The 20,642-nt window shown below is 36.7% G+C and overlaps 1 long non-coding RNA gene across 3 annotated transcripts in view; it reads left to right on the top strand.

The window, feature by feature from the left end:
- The window catches only part of LOC120504585, a 171,601-nt gene that overhangs the window by 113,608 nt on the left and 37,351 nt on the right, over window positions 1-20,642 (top strand). For all 3 annotated transcript variants that reach the window (XR_005628078.1, XR_005628077.1, XR_005628079.1), the window contains exon 4: window positions 18,029-18,117. This is a non-coding gene — a long non-coding RNA (uncharacterized LOC120504585). The remainder of the gene's footprint in view (window positions 1-18,028; window positions 18,118-20,642) is intronic.

Genomic DNA, 20,642 nt, shown 5'->3' with positions numbered 1-20,642 from the left:
TTTTCTTTTTTTTTTCCAGGAAGGTAGCTTGTTTCCTTATTTCCTGTCAAGTGAGCCAACTCCTGTGACCTGTAGTTAAAAGGGCCCTTTGTAATTAAGGCAGTGAGCCTCCAAGTGAACAGTTCTCACAGTAGGAGGGGGAGCAGGGGGAAGAAGAAGAAGAAAAAAGCAACAAGAAAAAAAAAGAGGATGCATGACACTGCTTAACTAACTAATCGGAGCTGAGCCAATCCATTTTCCTGCAGGCCACTCAGTGCTCCATGCGCACGCAGAATCTCGCCCTTCATTGGCTTCATGTCCATTTTATGGACCAGCGAGTCTATTAAGATCTTGGTGAGTGGCCCTATCCGAGGGCAGGGCTCTCTCTCCGCCTACCCATAGACTACCAGAAACTGATCAGCCGTGTTATATCAATAACGTTCTCACACCAGGTTGTGTAAATTGATCTTTTACAATTTCTCTCGGTGACAGTCTCTGTAACCAACAAGATAAATCATTCCTCCTGTGGCTTTTTTATTGATTGCTGAGACCTGTATAAAAATTACACTGCTCAAGCTGTGAAGTGAACATCCTCATAAAAGAAGACCTTCTGTTTACAACCAAATACGTTTGGTCCAGATCAAGCACAGATAGTAAATACCATCCCAATACTACAAGAGACCAGAATTAACTGAGATTCAAAGCACCAACAAAGTAACCTGCGTAAACTTTTAAATGCAAATGGTACACAACAACACCAAGAAAGAAAAAAGCAAACAAAAAAACCTCAAACTTGCAGGGTTATAAAGTCTTTCTGGAGTAAAGGCAGTTGTAATAGCCAAACATCTGTTAAAAACAATGATGCAGAAGAAGCACAGCAACACAAACAGCCAGCTTTTTTTTTTTTGCTTTTTTTTTGCAATAGCTTGTACAAACACTAACACAAATTGCTTTTTGATATGCTTTTAGCATCTATTCAAATATATATTTTTTTTAATGGAATGGTAATATTTGAAGGCTCCTTACCTTTTCAGAAAAGAAATGATCTTCAACTTTGGAAGATCTGGCAGCTGTAATATCATTCTAGGGAAATTGATTTAAGCTGCTGTATAGTATTGGCTTTACTGTTTTATTAAAGTAAATAGTCTAATGATGTCTAATATAAGCAATCAAATGTATTTACAGATTTTAGGCAGCATCAACTCTATAATGATTATATTCCTTTTACTTTATTCCATCATTTAAATTCTGTTAAAAATAGTCTCTAATTTCTGTTGCTTTAATTATTTAAAACTTATGCTAATATTGTTTAGAGACAGTTTACAAGAGTGTCTTTTGAAACAGGTGGACTTAAATGGAGCAAAACTGCTAAATGTTAAATCATCAAGCATGATGAAAGAATTAGCAAGTGATTCAGAGGGCTGAATACCAGATATGAAATACAAATTTCATTGTCTTACTGACTCATTCTGTACTTTTTGGACAGGACATTTGTGAGCCAATACTTCAATTTACCCACCTGTAAAAAGTTATTACAGTGCCTAGAGGAAATGTGTCATTTCTGTATCATGCTAAGTGAAATCAGTAGAGATACACCCAAGCCAGCCTTGTTCACTGGCAAATTGTGAAGTTTAATTTAGTGTTTGCAAAGTACTCTGAAACACTTGATGATGAGACCTTCAAAAATGCAAGCTCTTGTTATTATGATTCTCTGACACAGAAAAATGAAGGATGCATTCAAGTATTTCATGTTATCAGAAAACTGTGCAGCCATGATTAGTGCTACCAAGAAGAAAGCTGTACCAAGTAGTCTCTCAAAATTAAGGATGTTGTTAAAAACATAGTATCCATGAGGTCCAAAAAGTTATTCTTTTTTTCTGTTGAAATCAAAATCTGTGATTGATCTAAATACCTGTATACTGGAGAAAAGATAGAAATTTTTTTTCTTTTTTTTAGATTGTGCACAGGTAACTAGACATTACATGTTTAGAACTGCTAAATACTCAACAGCGCTAAATTATTTTAAATGGCAAAACCATATACTATTTTTGCTGTTTAGAAATTGGTTGGTCAGAGCAACTTCAGAAAAAAAAACGGGCATCAATCTGAAAATTCAGAGTATGAAAATTATTAACTTTTTGTTCGCATTATAAAACTCTCCATAAATGACAGAAGCACTTCTGTATTTGCTCACTGAGTAAGGTGATTTCCTCACCTAAATGCAAAGAAAGAAGGGAAGGAGTTTGTTGAACAAGGGGGGGGGTGTAATAAATATGCTTGAGACTGCACTCTTCTTAGGGAGCTGGATTCAGAATAAATTTTGCTGGTATTGTCCATTCACTTTTCTATTCTTCTTCAAAAAATATTTTCAAAGGGCGAGAATTAAAATACTGTTTATTAGAAAAACTTGACTGAGAGAAACCAGTTCAAGGCTCAGAATCCAGACAAAGGGCCAGTGCAAACAAACTATTGTATGAGGACAGTGACAGTAGTAAAATACAAAAGTTATGTTTAAAGAACATATTTTCTCTGTATTTTGGAATACTTTGGCAAAGTATGTGAATTATCCAAACCAGATTCAACTGATTCATCCTTTCATTATTAGCTTTATTGATATGCTTCCCCTTGCATTTTAGTGGTGAACTGATGATGACAATACCAGTATTCTGAGGCATTGAGGGGTTTAGTTTGTTTCCTTTAGGCAAGAATGCAAAATAACTAGAGCTAATTTCTAGCAACATCCTCTTGATTTCTCTTAATCCTGGACTGTGATGACTCTTCAAGCATCTCATTGGAAGCAATTGTGGGAAAAAGGCCATTCCCTTTTCAGCTGTTCTTCCAAACTCTAATGAGTTAACAATTGAAATACAGAAAGTTGCTTCAGAGGTCAGGAGAGTATATTCTACACAATGGTCACAGCATTTGAAGCCATGACAGCACTATAAATTGACAAACTAAAGCAGAGCACTTGGTGGTCTGAAGTGGAGAAAAGAACATCAGCCAAGAGCAGTAAAAAGACGAGCCATGAAACCACACAGAAAAAAATGAGTGATTTTTTCAGATCACCTTGTTAGAATTTAGTGTATCAGAGGTCAGATGAGTAGAACAATAATAAGGTCCAAGGTTGAATACCAGTGGGGAAGCTTAACCCAGGAGCTCCAGGTCAACCATAAGTGAATGAGGTAGAACAGTGAAGCAGTAGTCACCCGGGAAGGGAACGCACAAAAGTCAGCGGGTTAAGGGGAGGAGCCCGACAGTTATCAATTAGACTAAGAGAAAGCCTGGGCTCGAGCACCTGGGATAGAAAAATAATCCCAGCGTGATGAAAGGAGATTTTCTCCTGTGCACCGTTCTGGTTCCTTAGTTTTCAGGTTTTGAGAAATTTGAAATGTGTAAAGATCTTAAATCTGTAACAGATGAAAAAACACTGGCCAGTTGGATGCATGTTTTATGTGCATATGACAATGTTTTCCTCCCACGCTGGACAGTCTGCTGAGATACAGGCATAAAAGTAAATTTCTTTTAAAAATATGAGCAAACATACATACACAAGCAAATACGGGCATGCACACATATACACCACTGTGAAGGGGGTGTTTTTCAACTTCTTATTTTGTCTTCAGAAAAGTATAATTCACACCAATTTTATTTTTAACTTATGAGGAGGAATTTCTTCAGATTTGTGAAGAAAATTGCTTCAAGTGATAAGTATGGAATATTTAAGTGACATTTTACAATGTAATATATATATATATATATATATGGTTATGCAACTTCCTCTTCCGATGAGCATGCATCACCTAATTTAGCAGGAATTTTGCCATTGATTTCATTGGAGCTAGAAAAGGCCCACAATAAAGCAGATCATGTCCGATATACCATAGCTCAGAGTACATTGAAAATATCCAAGTAGAGCTAGCCATAACTATCCACTAATATAAACACGTTTTTACTGTTATGCAGATTTACATTTATGATTGTTATAAGATATTAACAACTGTTGTATTACCTTTGTATATGTTTGTGTGAGTGGGGTGGGAGTGCGGGACTAGTGTGTGCACGTGTCTATACAGCAGAAGTTTTTTTGTGATGTCTACACTATGTACTTGAAATATTATTCAGTCTTCATGAGCAATCTGTGGTAAAAGGGCAAGGATGTATATTGTCAGCTAGACTCAAACTCTAAACATACTTTGTAACCTACTACCCTATTTTTCTACTTGTCTATTCTTAACCTCACATTTCTGAGGAATTATATAATTCTGGATTGCTGCTAAAACCAGCAAAATTTTTACAGGCTGAATAAGTCTCAACAGCTGTAGCAAAGCACACAGTATCCCTACTATCCTCTCGTACATGCTAAGTTTTGGGTTACAAATGACCTATTTTGATAACTTTTCAAACTCCTTCCCTTTTGGTACTCCAGAACAATTGCACTAATGCAGATAAAGCAGAGGCTGACTGCTAAGCACACAGGTACACTGCTCCACACTCACTGCCTTCCTACATGCACCAAAGAAGATGAAGAGATTACATTGCCATGTGGCTTCTTTCTGCTTTAAACAGGATGAGTTTTCTGACATGAAAGCTTATCCTACAATGACTGAAACAGAGAAGTCCAGGGACAAAAATACCCAATCTTTTTTCAAAGATTGTCAATGGTGGCATCTGAAATCTAACAGGATGGTAAAAAATTATGGTCTATTTAAAGAAGCTGAAAAAGTTTAGGAAAGGAACATGGACTGTAATTTTCAAGCTCATGACTGGGTATTATGCTTGTTTGGAAAAAATAGGTGAATAAGAAGCTAGGAATTTATTACATATGATGAAAGAAAAAGGGTATAGCTTCTTCAAGAGTTCATTTCAAGATATGATTTGTCTAAAGGAAAAGATATTTGATGTATTTCTCCCTAAACAGTTCTTTTCTGATGCCATTGGACAGCTAGATTTACATAGAAATTATGGGAGGTCATACCAGATGTAAGCAGGGGAATCAAGAAAAGGGGGATAAGAATGTCTCTTGTTTTAAGAGAGGAGGTCCTTTATGAAATAGTGTGCAAAATCATGGGTGGGAATAACATTTATTTTCTGTGCAACAGGGGAAGTTGGATTAACTAGTATTAGGATTTAATATGCTTTTCTTAGGGAAAAGTTTGTTGCTTTAACTTCACACAAGAGTGAAAGTGGTGTACCTTTCAGTTTAATGAACATTTTTTTCTATCTTACAAGAAAGAAAACAAGTTTGAAACAAGTTTCAAACCCAAATTGATAACATTTCTCTGGGTTGCTACTCACATATCACTGTTTGCAGTATTCCCAAACAGTGTTACATTTACCCTCATGAGTCTCCAAAAGTACTCCATATGCGTTAAAGCTCATATTTTTAATATTTTATACTTCAAATAGCTCAACAAAAAAACCCAAATAAATTAATATTTAGCAGAAGTAATTCCATTAACTCACTCTTATGATCCAGTGTTAGAGTAAACTGAGGTAATAATCGTAGGTTCTCCAGCTGCAATATGAAACAAATCATAGTTGCCTACCAGACAGATGGTAGGGTTTTCTAACCTAAATATACCACAGTTTTGGGGAAGGATTTGGATATAGCTGAGCTGAATTTTCCTCCAGGCTCCATCACCTGTACTGCCTAGAGCTCCAATGATGTAATGGAGATTCTAAGTCATGTGTTGACACCTATGCTGTAAGCACCTAAATTTGAGTGCTTCAATTCATAGATATATAGAGATTATAGATACAGTTTACATCCACCCATTGTCAGATAAGGGAGGCTAGTTGGAATCGCTGTAAAATCATCTGCATCTGAACTGGAACCATACACTCCCCTGGTAGTCAGTAAGAAGGAATAATCACTTGCAAAGCAAGACTCATATCAATCCACAGTAGATGCCTGAAGTCACACCATAAAAGCTATATTGTTTTGCACTGAAGATAACAGAAAACTAGTTCAGGTAAAGACACCTGCATAAGGAGAACAAATAGCAGTCAGACACAGAAATTCTAAATTAAATTAAAAATTCTAAAAGATAATAGAGTAGTTTTTAGAACTGTTGGTGAGGGTGATCTCTCACAGGAGGAGGATGCCACTGATACCCCATCTGAACTTTAACTAGTAGGTGGTGGATATCTGCCAGAGACTCTGACTAGAACAACATCATGAGCTACTTAATGTGATGGAGAAAGGAAACACTAGAAGGACTCAAAGTAGTGATTCCATAAGCTTGGAAAATGGTTATTGTGGTTGCATTTTCAACAGGTACAAGCAGAAAGCAACAGCAGCTATCAGTGCTTGAAAGGAAAAAAAATGCATTTCTCCAGATAAAAGTTAAGATGATTGTAAGTGGTGGAAATTGAGAGAAGGATGCATTCTTAGACATGCATTGCAGACTTGGCAAAATAAAGACATGGCCTGTGAATTCGCCCTTGATGACTGTGTAGGCTGCCCCTGTGGTTGTGGAAGACGGATTCCCAACCACAAGAAATGGCAGATGTAACACTTCAGATCCCCTGCCCCCAGCATATTTAGATTCTGCTAGTTTAAAATGGATCTTCAGCAGTTAAAATGTCAATAGACTCTTATCAGAGGCGTGTTATTAGCTGTAACTCATTTTCCTGTACAGTTTAAAAAAATGTATAAATTGGTTATACAGATTTATCAGTCTATTAGACAGAAAGACAAACTCTGGTCATCTTAAGAGGTACTCCTCTTAGCACATTTTTCCCAGTTGAATGAAGACCAAAATGATTGATCACATCTTTGTTAAGGATTGCAGAGGGGGACACTGGGAAATGGTGGGAGTCACAGTTCATTGAAGTAAATCACATGTACTCTCTTGTGTTAGTGCAGAATGGCAGAGGGGACAGATGACTAGCGTGATCCAGTCTGTCTAATTTCACACAACCAGTGAATCTTTGACTATGGGCTCTATAGGGCTCTGATTGTGAAAAAGAAGGGGCTAAAAGATCACGGTTAAAACCTTCACTATGGAAAATATGCAAAGTTCTCAGTAGGGAAAAAAGATAGATAAAAATATTATAATTTATCATGGAAGGCATAATTCCCTCTCCTCACCCATCATAGAGAAATTCAATGCAAAAGAAAGACTGCAGGGTTTTCAAAGATTTTGCAAAACTGGGGGTACTGGTAAAATCAGCACCAACTTTGGTGTTTTAAATAGTGCTTTTTATACAAAGTCTATATTCTTTTGTGACAGGGCAGGATCAAGCTGACACAATAAGAATCCTATTGGAAATAAAATTAATGGCATCACCACTAAATTGTTTCTGAATTCAGTATAAAAAATGTCTAGCAAGTGGGCAGTCAGAAGTGAAAGCATTACCTTTTCCCTTTCAAAAAGGGGCAAAAATATATCCTTAGAAAGTTCAGTTAACTCTGGTGAGGGGGTGGAATGATTTTCACCCTTTTCTCATCAACTAGAATGCTTTTCACCGCCAAAAAATCACAAGGTACAGTTAGACACAAGATTACTTCTGTAGGAAAATGTGTTCATGTTAAAAATGAATAGAAATTATAGCAACAGAATAAAATGAAACTTGCAAGTCCAGAGAAATAAAACAACTTGTTATTTATGATAAACAACAGGGGATTGTTGTAGGTCGGAAGCAATCAAAAGAATTTTGCACCACAAAGCAAATCTGAACAAAAATAATAATAATACTTAGAATTCAGACTTTTCATTTATTGAATTGTTTCTGTACAACAAGCTTCACAGAATAACACAATACATTCTAATGCTCTGGAATTGTTAATGAAACAACCTAGTTGTAAAAGAATATAGAGCTCTACAGAAGAGAGAGCTGTTATTTTGTTGGTTCACATGCTTCTTACTCACATATCCATTGTATGTATTTTTCTGTCCTAAAAGTGTTCCTCACATTAGTTTTTAAGAGTGTAGGAGGGCACTTAATGATTAACTGGGAGAAATAACTGTTTGATAATACCTTACCATGTGTGGACATAAACTGGATCACAGTCTTTATTTTAGTGGTTTTTCGTTTCCCCTTGTTATTATTTTTATAGTACACAGTCTCATAGAAAATCTGACTTCTTCCATAGCATTTCATTTACGCACTTGTTCACACTTGAAAGCTCTGCCAAACCCAAAAGAGTGACTATAGGTCTTTTTCACGACCCAGATGTAAAATAAATCAGTGATCACTACCAGATTATAAATTTTTCCTTTTAACAAATCTGCAAATCCTTATCCCAGTCTGTAAAATAAAATTCAGCATTCCAGTGGTGCAGAAGTCAGGACACTATTTGGTTTTACACACAGTAAGGAAAACACCATATTCCAGTCAATGTGATCCATACACTTGAAATGGAGAAAAACTTTTGAATTCAGGTGTATTTAGTACTTTGACCTTCTTGTATTCCTCCTATCATTTGGGAACTTTACAGAAAGATGGTCTGAAGGCTTTGTCAGGGAAGTGTTATCTCTTTTTTTATCCTCAGCTGCAGTACAAGCACAGAAGGAAGAAATATTTTCCTCCAAAAAGTTTAGTCAAGTGTGTGTGCTCAAACAGAAGAATTTTCTTCCTTCTTGAGGAAATTCAACATAGCTTGTTAACCTTTGAATAACTGGAGAAAGAGGAATAATTATGCTACTGTATAATTTCAAGTCTGTCAAAATACTTTCTGCCACCATCAGGATACTGATGGTCCCTTCTTAGTGACTACCTTCTCTACCAGAGTTTTTGTCATCTTGCTCAGTTACTAAGAAATAAACATATGAACACAGAACATATACCTTAAAAGCTGCTTATATGCCTGCATGAGAAATTTATCCATGAGTTTAAATTATGAACACCTCCGGAGTGTGCAAAGTCTATCTGAACTGACCTTTGAAGCTTTTGCATTGCAAAGAGCAAAGGGGATGAAATTCTTTGAACAGATTGTTATAACTTGTTCATGTAAGTCTTTCAAAGGCTACTGGACTGCCAAAAAGAGTATTTTATCCAATGAGGTAGGCAAATATATATAAGGAAAGTTAACCACAAAACGTCGATAAAATGGGGACAAATTCATGCAATAAAATTACAATTTATCTCAATTTTGTTGAAATTAAATGGAAAGTTTTTGTATGTGAAAAGAAGGTATACAATGAGCCTAAAACAGTTTTAAAGTAGAAAGTGGCAAAATTTCCCTAACTACAAAGCATAAGCCATTCACTTCTTGTCTAGAACAGGAAAGAAGGACCAGAAGATGGATATTTCCGTAAGTGTCTTGTTCATACTTCATTGCATCTTCCTTTGAAGCTGTGGCTTTGATCACTGTTCACAGGACAGTGGACCAAATGGGCTTCCAGTGTGATACAACTGAACATTCCTGTGATCTTGAATGCCACAGGATTCCTCTATGCTAGAAGACATTCAGCGTAGACGATTAAATTGTGAACATTTCAAGAAGGAACAGATATCCTAGATCATTCTTCTCTTTCTCCATGAACACTTTTTCTCAGCTGTTGTTCTTCCTCTATATTATTTTTGTTGTGACTAGTTCTTTATTTATCTTCACTGCACAGGCATGCAGCCTCACAGCAAAGTTTATGATACTGCTGGGTACAGAATGATAGAAAGTTGGTCAGAGAGGAGTGAGTAACACATAAACAAACACCTGTAGCTCAGCCTGATTTCAGTCCCAGATCTCCAGCAGAACAGATCACCCTCTGGTTTTTTTCTCCAGACTACAATATGTTACATATTGTGGTAATTGAAGGCTTTATTCAGAACACAGCAGTGCCAGGATAAAGATTCTCATGGATGAGTTTGGGACAAAATTTTATTACTCCTTCTCTAACCTTATATTAACAGAAAATCAAGATCTGCAGAGCAGGATGAATGAGGTCCAATGAACTTCTGCTGAATAAGTGCAAGACCAATGTTATGTTAGTGTTATCCTGTGAACTATCTGATAATTTCACACTGTTCTGCTTTGTATTTCCCTGTACATATATATATATATACTTTTTATTTTTACTCTGAATCTTACTTAAATTGAAAAATTGCCTTCCCCACTGGAATAAGTACTATCAGCATATTTCATGCTAATGGTGGTGCCTCACTCTTCATGACAGCTTTCCTTGGCCCAAAATCAGTTGATCTAAGTTCTTCATCTAAGTTGATCTAAGTTCAGCAATGTTTCTTCAATTCTTGTCCTTCCATCATAGAGATGTTGAACAGATCAGTAGAAAACACTGTATAAAAGTAACCTTTTCCTCACTAGAAAACCAGCAGTTTCCTTTTAGAAAGGGAAACATTTTTATTGAAAATTTTCATACTCTTATAATCTCAAATTAATTTGCTGCCAAAATATTTGTTTCACAAAAAAAAATCCAGAAAAAAAAACCCACACCAAAAAACCCCTTTAGTTTCATTTCTCTCTCCCTTTGTTTTTTAAGGATTTATTTATTGTTTGTCAAGGAAAGCAATCTATTAATGGTACTTTTTTTTTGACTCTTCATTTTCCACTGATTTCTCAGCCATACTCAATGAAACTCTAGCTTGTAAGTCATAGCATGCAAAAGCAAAGGAATCTGTTGGAAGAACTGTACAATTGCCAATAAGGTTCAAAGGTCTTTTCTCACTTCTTGGAGATTGGATATTTGGATATTTGCATAACACTGTATATTTTCCATTATCAAATAACAGGATTTTTTAACTCCACTGTTCTTGGATACAGTCCTGAAATCCAGCCAGGAAGATCCACTGTTTTAGTAACCACCACATTGCACATTAAGTGATACAGGATGACCAGGTGTCAGGTAGTCTATGGTCCACTCTAGTAGCTCCCAGAGTCCTGGGTAAATTTCAGTTTTCCAATATTTATTTCACTGGCAAGTGCATCTAGCTGCCTGAAAGACTGCCTCTCACACTGCTAGATTTCTCTGCTATAGAAACTAAATCTAGTGAAACACAACTTTCTGGGATCAGAGCCAGGTCACTCTCAGTTCAGTGGCCTTATCTTTGAATTTACAATTAAGGGCTCATGCATGTCTCCTTTCATGAGAGGCAAACCTCATTCTTCCAGTGATCCATCCCCTCAAATATCAAACTGGTGCTACCAGTAGACTGCATCTTTGCACACATGATGAGATTTTGCTGGCAAAAATTGCTGTAGAGTTTTATTCCTTCTTGACTGAATATCTGTCACTTGCAAACTGATGTTAATTGATGCCTCCTTGCTGTGGTGGTGGGAGTTTCAGAACAGATGTTAATACAGCAACAAGCATGTTAAGGAAATTTAAAATATAAAAAGACTAACTTGTGCTTACAGTCTATATATACTACTGGAGATTTATTGAAAAACAAAATAAAGAATATACTTAGCTGCTGTGGGTGGGGTCTGAAATTAATACATTCTCTGCATTTTTCAAACTAAGTCTGCATGAATAAACCTAATTCTTTTATTCCTTAAGTAGTATTTTAAATGCACCACATCTTTTTCCTTCACCAGGTAAGCATCTGGATTAACAGGCCTTACTGATACACAATCTAGCACCAGCATCAAGCATGGGAGGCACAAGTCAGCTGAACTTAGAAAATATTGCTGTTAAATAATTACACACTGTCTTTAAATTATGGTTTGCTGTTTCTGAAAATGACTGTATCATCCATCAAAGTAAGCTTTTTAAATAGATATATCATGTAGATGTATTTTTTAAGATTACATATAAAGGCATTTCTTTTTATTTTGTATTCATATTTAATTCTAAGTCCATTATTTGAGATTCAAGACGGGATACATCTAAATATGAAGCTTTTATTCTGCCCTGTAAGTTATACAGTTTAGTTTAATATTAAGATTTTACTAGACAGTTACACAGTACTCAGTTTTAATATGGAATACTTCATCATGTTCATTATCGCCTATTTAGACTCATGTAAACTGACACTCCTGAAATAAGCAAGCTTTAAAATGTTAATATAAATGTTATGACTCTTTTAATTGCAATAGACATCTCATTAAGTAATTTAATACCAGTGGGACCTCTAACCAATACACAAAAAAACATACTTTGCCCAGCTTTTACATACAGCACAATACGACAGATAAATTTTTTTCCACAGTGATGCTCATCAGCTTTCTCTTTGCTATCCATATTGTGAGTGAGAACATCTTGGCAGCAAGCTGCCTTGATGGGCTGGATTAGCTGGCTTAAACCAGAGCACCTTTGGTAAGGCTGCACCTGTTTGCTCAGGATTAACTAGCAGGACCTCTCAGAAGCAGCACCAGAGAGAGCTACCTAGACCATGGCCATGGTGGAATTAGTTCTGCACCTAGGTGGAGAGAAAAACATGCATGACATTTCCATTAGCCTAGAAGGCAGAAACATCTGGTTACTTGGTTCAGCTCATCAGCAGGAGAGCCTGTAGCTGATTAGCCCTTCTCTCAGTAGTAGGCGTTACTACAGTCAGTGGGAATTACTAAACATGGTTTCAGGGGACTGACGTTAATTTGGCTTGCCAAAATAATATGCAATTTTTTAAGGAGTTTGTGTTAATTAGTTAGTATAATTTGATGTGATGTGATTGGTTTTGCACAAAGAAAAGTAGAACAGTGTTTGCTATTAGAAGGTGCTGTAGGAGAATCAAGAGATGGCACTTAAACAGCTCACAGTGTGAATTTGCAGTGGTGAAAGGCCTGTTCATGATCTAATTATACAATGGGATTCCCTATCACAAAAGCTAAAAGACTTTTGATTCTTTTTTGTCTTCTAAGATACTTTACTTTTATTACTGTACTTTTAATTCCTTGCACCTACTATTTCACCACAGATTAAGTCACTTTGGATATCCTGTTTTGTCCTGTTTTGTATAATATTCTGCTTTTGCAAGAAAAGAAATATATAAAATGATAAAAATTGGCAATTTATAGTTTATATAATTCCTAACTGAATCGCTCTATCTGCCTTCTACTGTCCATTCACTAGATCTTTCTCAACTATTATTGGCAATTTAGGCTTCTTTGCTACCTGTGGAATGGCAATCAGTGGTAGCACTGATGTCAGAATTACAGTTTCTGCTAGGATAACTGATAACTGTAGTTTAGGAACTTGGGAACATACATGAGGTACTCAACATCCTCTCATTAAAAGCGTTTGCTGCCTGACGGCTGTTGAAAAAATTTTAGAATTGCACTGAAAAGTATCTGCTGAGGGCTCTGGCTGAATGAGAGGGTTGTTTAAGATTTTTCCTCCGGTTTTGCTGAGTATGGGAGTAAGCAACTGAAGCAATTCTCAGAAATAGTATACCCGTCCACATTTCTCTGTTCTTCTCAACTTTCTTGCCTATTTGGATGGCAGATTCTTTGGGCTGATGGCTATTTCTTTCTAAGTGCTTGAACAGTGCTCTGCACACAGAGTTGCCAGTCCTGGCAGTGGCCTCCAGGCACAGCTCTCTTAGACATGCCAGTTAATTAACTCACAGCTCTCTCCCATTATCTGCCACCCTCACCTAACATTTTAAAATTTCATGTCACCTCCACTAGCAACAAGAGGCAGGAGTTTATTTATCACTATTTCCACAGGGAAGGAAGTCCAAAACATACAGTATGCAGTGTATAGACACTATCCAAATTTACCTACATACTTATTCAGGAGATTTGTCTCCTTAAGCTGTTTGTCTTGTTAATGGCTACTGCTCCAGATCACCCTTGGAGTGAGACTGTCACCTTCCATGAACTACCAAAATTTATGCATCATGGACCCACCTCAGGATATCCATTTCTATCCTTCTGCAAGAAAACCCCATGCTTGAAAGCCTGTCTCCACCAGGGATGGCTGTGAGAAACTGATTTGCATGTTGCTTGAGAGAGTCCTCTGTGGACTGGGGTTTCACACAAATCTGCTGGGCAGTGGAGAGCCTTCTGACTCTTTGCTGAAAGTCTGCCTGAACCTTGCATGCTCATGTCCAGACTTCTCAGAGATGTTCATAAATCTCAGAGTTGCCTGAAATCTCATACAACTCTACTTTCCTATGATACAATGTTCCCTTAAAAATGTTTCACAGAGCTGTCTTCAAATTTCTTAAAAGAGGCACAGCATAGTTTATGGGAAGTTCTATTCAATACCTAATCCCTGTGAAAAAGCCCTGTAGTTTAGGTATAACTTCATATAGTAAAGCAAGTCCACCAAACACAAAAGAGAAAAGAGTTCTAATAGGCTCTTTGTACCATCAAGGCTTGGGAGATATGAGCTTACTGGTGGGAAGTGTTTAAAAGCCTGAAAAAGATTGGTATCAAAGGAGGCATGCACAGTATGTAGTAGAGTGGAGTTGGTATTGCATATAAATAAGAGACAAGTGTGCTAGTGCAGAAGGGTTCATTGAACAGTTCTAGTAAGAGAAAAGTGGGGTGTAAGAAAAATCCCAAACATTTCACTGGCACAGACCAGGACTGAGGATGCCTGGAGAGCTTCCAGGTAATTTCTATTAGGTGCAGCAAGAGTGCTGGCATCCATCAGGGTGACTGTCTGAGCAAAGCTGAGCTGTCTGTCATGGGATCACCTGAACCCTTTATGGATTATAGACTTAAAATGCTCATATGCTTGCTATTTATTTTCTATTTGAATATCAATTATTACTGAAACCATGTTTATTTACCTTGAGTCACAATTTGTAGTTATTCCTCAGCTTCTTTAAACACTCACTACCTGCAATACTGACTGGTGTCACCTGTTTCTGATATCGCCTCAGATATCTGCCTCTTTGACTGTCATTGCCTATCTTATGCCTAGATTTCAAGCTCATGGAGAGTGAATGTCTGCATTGCCGAATTCTATATATTCAAACTTTATGCAGAATGAGTTTCTGTATTTTGTTCTGTATTTTCTACCCATCTGTCACAGTGATGTCCATAATGGGGAGTACCAGGAAGTACATTAATGTGAATACTAAGATTGATAGGAAAGAATTAATGCAACCAAAAAATGCTGAAAAATAAGTGTTTCATTTTGTCCATTTTGAGGTCTTTTCATATAAAAGGATGTTGCAAGACCAATGTTTTAATCACTTCACGTAAGCCTCGCAGAAACAATAAAGTAAACAGAAAATTCTTCATAATTATCAACTCCTATACTATATGTGGGTAAATATGTCTTACATCAGAAAGATATGTCCATCAATACATTATTAATTAACAAATACAAAATAAATACTTTGTTAAGGAAATATATTCTTTTTAGATCAGGTTGACTTTTAAAGTCTTATAGTACAAATACAGAATTATTTCTATTGATGTAGAAAAGTTATATTTTCACTGATTTAATGAAAGGTGGTAGCAATTGATGTAAAACCAAGGCAGCGGTACCATGCTAATAGCCAGGACAGGTTAAGCCAGACTATATAAATCTATATTCATTTTAAATTAATTATGAGAGTGGTAGATTGATCAACTGAATATGAAGAAAAATTTTCAGATTTTGCTTAAATGCAGAAGAAGAGAAGGATATATAGATAAATCATTCATTTCCTTTCTTAACAAAACTGCCTTCTCTTTCTTTCCACCTCTCCTGTCCTCTTCACTTCCCCAAGTGATATTGGCAGGACTCAGGCCAGGAAATTTTCTTACTTTGTGATACATTACAGAAGTAGCCTGAGAACAATAGCTGAATGAATGGATTTTAAATCCATCAGTGGCATCATTACTGAAGGAGATACAGAAAAGACATCTGAGCCTTACCTAGAAGAGTCCTTCAAGGTTGAAATTTCTTGGACACTTGTATATACTGAGGCATCCCATATGAGCTTTTAGACTCATTAAATGCCAAAACACAATTTTTATTTGTGTCAGTGGCACTAAAAATTTGCCTGATATATTTACACAGAATTTTCCTGAAGAGCCTGAAAAGCTTGGTGGCTGTTGTACTATTATTTTTGTTCCTGTTGCTCAGATATATTTTCCCTGTGAAGCACATTCCATCTTGGGAGTGCCCCATCCTGTGAAAGGTAAATTAGTTCAGAGGTACATAAACCAAAAGTCTCACAGCAGAAGTCACGAGGAAATCTAGTCAAAGCAAATGTACTGACACTACAAAAAGATGCCTTTTCTTTATAACTGGAGATTTTAACATGCTCTTCATCTTTTGAAACCAGACTGAATTCTTCATTCTTCATCTCACTTCCAGATGTGATGAATCTAATTTTTCAGTCAGTATAGATTCAAAATTCAGTTTGAATGGATATGATGTATCATTAATGAAAAAGAAAGACACAATTAAAACTTTAAAACTATCCACTGTTAAAGAATCCATATATTAACATTTGAAAATGAGTTACCATTCACAGTGAATTGAAAATTCCTTTATTTAGTTTTTAGCCACAGATTTTTTTTTCCTGAAACCCCATAATATCGCAGCACTTCACCCAAAACATTTCTGAAGTTTTGTTCAATCATTCACTGATGTTTGGATCTTGAAGCAAACTACAGAACAACATAATGTAATGACTTCTGACTTGTGGACTTATCAATGTCATAGGTTAAGTGGTTTAATTGAGAATCTGTAAAATGTCAAAATACAGCAACAGTAGTGGACAATATAATTAAACTGCATCACAAGGTGTTTGTGGGAGGGAAGAAAAATGGTCCATTCAACCCTAATTTTCATATTCCTGACTTCTAAGTACTAATGCTGTCTCATCTAGGAGAGGCCAAACATAGAACTCATATGGAATTGTGCAGCAAGAGCCTCAAATTATACAATTAAGTAATACACTTTAAAGGCTTTTTTAATAAAGGTTTAAGAGTAATGAGGCTTAGCTGTAAGACATTTCATTATGAAACTCAGTTACACAGCAAAACTATCAGTTTTCCCTTGTTGCCTTCCAAGAAAATGCTGTGACTTTCCAAAAGACATTATGCTCAATTAAAACCTACTGCCATCGAGGCATGCTAGCTGTGTGTTTCTCCACCAGAAGCATACAACAAAGATGTCATACAAATTAGCACACTTAACCGCTAGCAGGGATTTTGGTATTAGACTGGGTATAATCCCAAATTCTACATTTTTACCTCTAACCTTTCTTCTCGCAGGAGTAACCTCACAACCTTCCCAATATGTGCTCCTGAGCTATTTGTTTACATGCAAAATCAGATGCCATGACTAGCTTCCCCTATTCCTTAGTCTATTTTCTTCCCCTCAAGATTCACTTTTTTCTTTTTTCTCTGTGACATTTGTAAAATTCACTGTGAGGGAAGGGCAACTAGTCCTCAACGGGCCGGTATTCCTTGATCTAGGTTACCAAGATGCCTAAAACTAAAAACTGGCTCTGGTATCTCCATGCTTCGTGTAGTCACTTCTGTCTTCTGACTGCAATATAAATTTACCTCAAGAACACTTTGGAGGGGAAAGCTACCTTTTCATTACATGCTGAATATCCATTATGATGGAACATAGCTTCTAGTTCAGGCCCTGAAGGCATTTTACAATGCAAATAATAGACAATACTAATAATAAAAATAAAATTTTCATCACAAGGAACTTGATTACTTGTCCAAATCCTGAGTAAAAATATTTATATCTGCATAAAGTTTTACAATTTTTGTTTTGTTTAAATACATTGCCATTTAAGACTAATTCTGTATTTCCATGCAGATATATTTATGTCTCCATAGTGCAGTGAGTTCCTTTAGTTGTTGTTTCAAATGCTTGTCTCAAATTCATGTATCATTCCAAATTTAAGCTTATGGAATCTTCACAGATACAATTGTATCAGGGTAACAGATTGTTTGTTAAATGGAAATGGAAATTATCAACTACGTGAATTATTTCTTGCGTTATCCTCGCAATACAGTGCTTTGAGTCACATGCTGTTAGACACTTACTGTGACATGCAGCACTGTTTTCAAGATACCTACAGCTCCCAAAGGTGTCGTGATGAGAATTAGAGGTCTCAGCAGTTTTTTCATAGGATGGGATTTAAAGCAGTATATACACATTATTTTCTTGTTTGAACGTTACCCCTAACAGCATACCCAGGTATATTGTCTTTTCTCTCACCACTCATACAGAGATGAGAAGAGCATACTAGAGAAGCAATCACTTGTGGTGGACTAGTTTCGAAGAACAGATTATCCAGTCACTTTGACATCTGCTCTAGGTAGGTAGTATCAATCCTATTGTAACTGCACATGAGCAGGAATATGTTTTAGTAACTGCACATTTGCAAAAAAATTTCTACACACCACAGTGATTCAAATTAATGGTATAGGTTTTTATTTTAGTTTTGTTATTACTAATTTGGTTCAAGTCCTTTTTTGGATGCCATTATGCAGTAAAGATAACTGTTATAGTAAAATGTTATTTAAGAAAAATCAATAGAAGAGAGTTTTATGGCAAAATAATTGTCCATACACACATAAACAACATAGCAAGAATGTGAATTAGTACCAATCTAACCACTTTTTCATAAGTTTATAAACAATTCTGTTCTAGTCAAACTAAATTTTAAGAATAATTTTATAAGATTTGTGTTGTAGAACTTTTTGCAGTAAATGATTCTCTGTTCAGCAACAGTCAGAGATATTTCTTCCACAATTATACATAGACTGTTTACTTGGAGTTTCCTAAAAGTTTTTTACAGGTAGCTCATGGTTGTGGAGGCTACAGCATTCAAACTGTTCTCTATTGCTTTTAACCCAGTGCTCTTTTCCTTCTGGAGGATAAGGCAGAATGCGATTCAGTCTGGGATGGATGTGGTGAGAAAGTACCATTTAAACAGGGAGATCAGATATCCATAAACCACTGCAGAAGCACTAATTTACCTACCAACACCTTGTTGATTAAAATTAAACCTGCTTTTATTTTTACTTCATCAGTATGTACCGTTTTCAAGGTGCTGATAACAGACAGCCTGGACTTTTTATATTAGACACAAGTCTTTCTTTGCAAGAGGGAGAATGCTTCCTTCACCTTTTCTGAGCTTCCCAGCCTTCATCACTATCATCCTCCCAAAGATAGCATTGGTTTTTTTCTTCTTCCTCTTCTCCTGTGAACTAGCCTGTCTGTTTCCATTTCCCACCAGATCCCCCTCTCCTACTCTCTCCATACTGCTGATGGACTGCATTGTACTCTCCCCCTGTTGCCTCCCCCCCACAGCACTTTGCTCATGGCAGCTCTCTCCCTCTCTTTCTGAGAACCTGCTTTCCTGAGTAAGATGGTATCTTGCCCTGGGGCACTGTCCTGGGGCTTTTGAAGCATCCTGCCTGTGGCTAGGAAAGATTCCCAGCCATGCTTGCAGCTTTGCCAGCTCCCTGTCACTCCCTGCCACCCACAGGTTACTCGGTTGGAGCGGCAGGACACAGGCAGCAGCACTGCATGCCACTGTGTCTGTGCCAGGGATGTCTCCAGAGGTGATGTAAGACTGATGCTGCTTCTCTGGGAGGACATCTCACTTTGAGGCACACATCCACACAAGTGCATACCATGTTTCCAGCAGAACACCTCCTTAATCAGTGCCCTGCTGCTCGCTCCCTCACCCATTGCTGTGTTGGCTGTTATGCAGGACTTGGTGCACACACGCTGCAAAACCAGCAAGGCTACACAGCAATAGATAATGAATGGGAGACTTCATAAATAAAGGAAGGGGAAAAAATCACAGCTGATATGATAAGTATTTCCAAAATAATAGTAGAGGTCAGTCAGCAATTTTCATCTGTGCTCTCCTATCATTACATGAGGGTAAGGAAATACTGCCTGAAAGTAAAAGCTGATCTTTGGAAACTCATGAAAAAAAAAAAAAGAAATATTCACCCTCTCCGCTCACAGTATATAATTAGCTCATGGTAATAATTGCCCTTGTGTGTCACTGAGGCCAAGTACTTTGTAAGATACAGTCAGTACAAAATACTTGCAGTTACCTATTTTGTAAGAGGGATACTAATGGCAAGCTTCATGCTTTAGGTCAGCCTCTGTTAAAGACAAGGAGGAGACTTGATACACTGGCTCTTTCAGAGAGATTGAATGTTAGACCACAGAGACTTATTGTCTGACCCTGTATGGCAATTTCTACTGTGAGGAGAGTAAGGAGGATGTAGAAGGCTGGAGAATGAAGAGGAAACATGTAAGGAGTGTGGAAGAAGATCCATTATAATGAAATGATAATAAAATTATGGTAAAGAACAAGTTTTAGCTGATGTTTAGGTAAACTCTCTTTTACTTTGATTCTGTTCATTGTTTCTGTGGTGCTCTACAGAGGTTTTATTAAAGACTATATATTTACCTTTGTTTTATAGAAACATGCTTTTGACAATCTTATTATTTGACTTGGAAGATACCTCCAGTGTTTACCTAGATGATTATCAATATTCAGTAAGTCTGACTTTGATCCCAGTTCCATTTAAAGCTATATTGATTTATTTCTACAATTAATTAATCCTAAAAAAACATGTCTAGCAACTAGCAATTTGTGAAGACCAGATACCCTGTGCTGTTACATTTGGAGAAAGTACGTATAATAAACCCCACTACTTGTGCACCAGCTGTAAAAAGAGGATTTTTTTTATTATTATTATTGGAGAAATATGACTCAAAGGTATTTAATTAGTGGATAAAGTGGTAGAGATAGTATAAGGCTGATTGACCATTATAGACATGAAGTTAAACATTTGCTGGAATTTGAACAAC

This window comes from Passer montanus, unplaced genomic scaffold, assembly GCF_014805655.1.
Source record: "Passer montanus isolate IOZ18808 unplaced genomic scaffold, ASM1480565v1 scaffold3, whole genome shotgun sequence".
In the NCBI taxonomy this organism is placed as follows: Eukaryota; Metazoa; Chordata; class Aves; order Passeriformes; family Passeridae; genus Passer; species Passer montanus.
The sequence above is the reverse complement of the archived record's forward strand: the minus strand, read 5'-3'. Positions and strand labels throughout refer to the sequence as shown.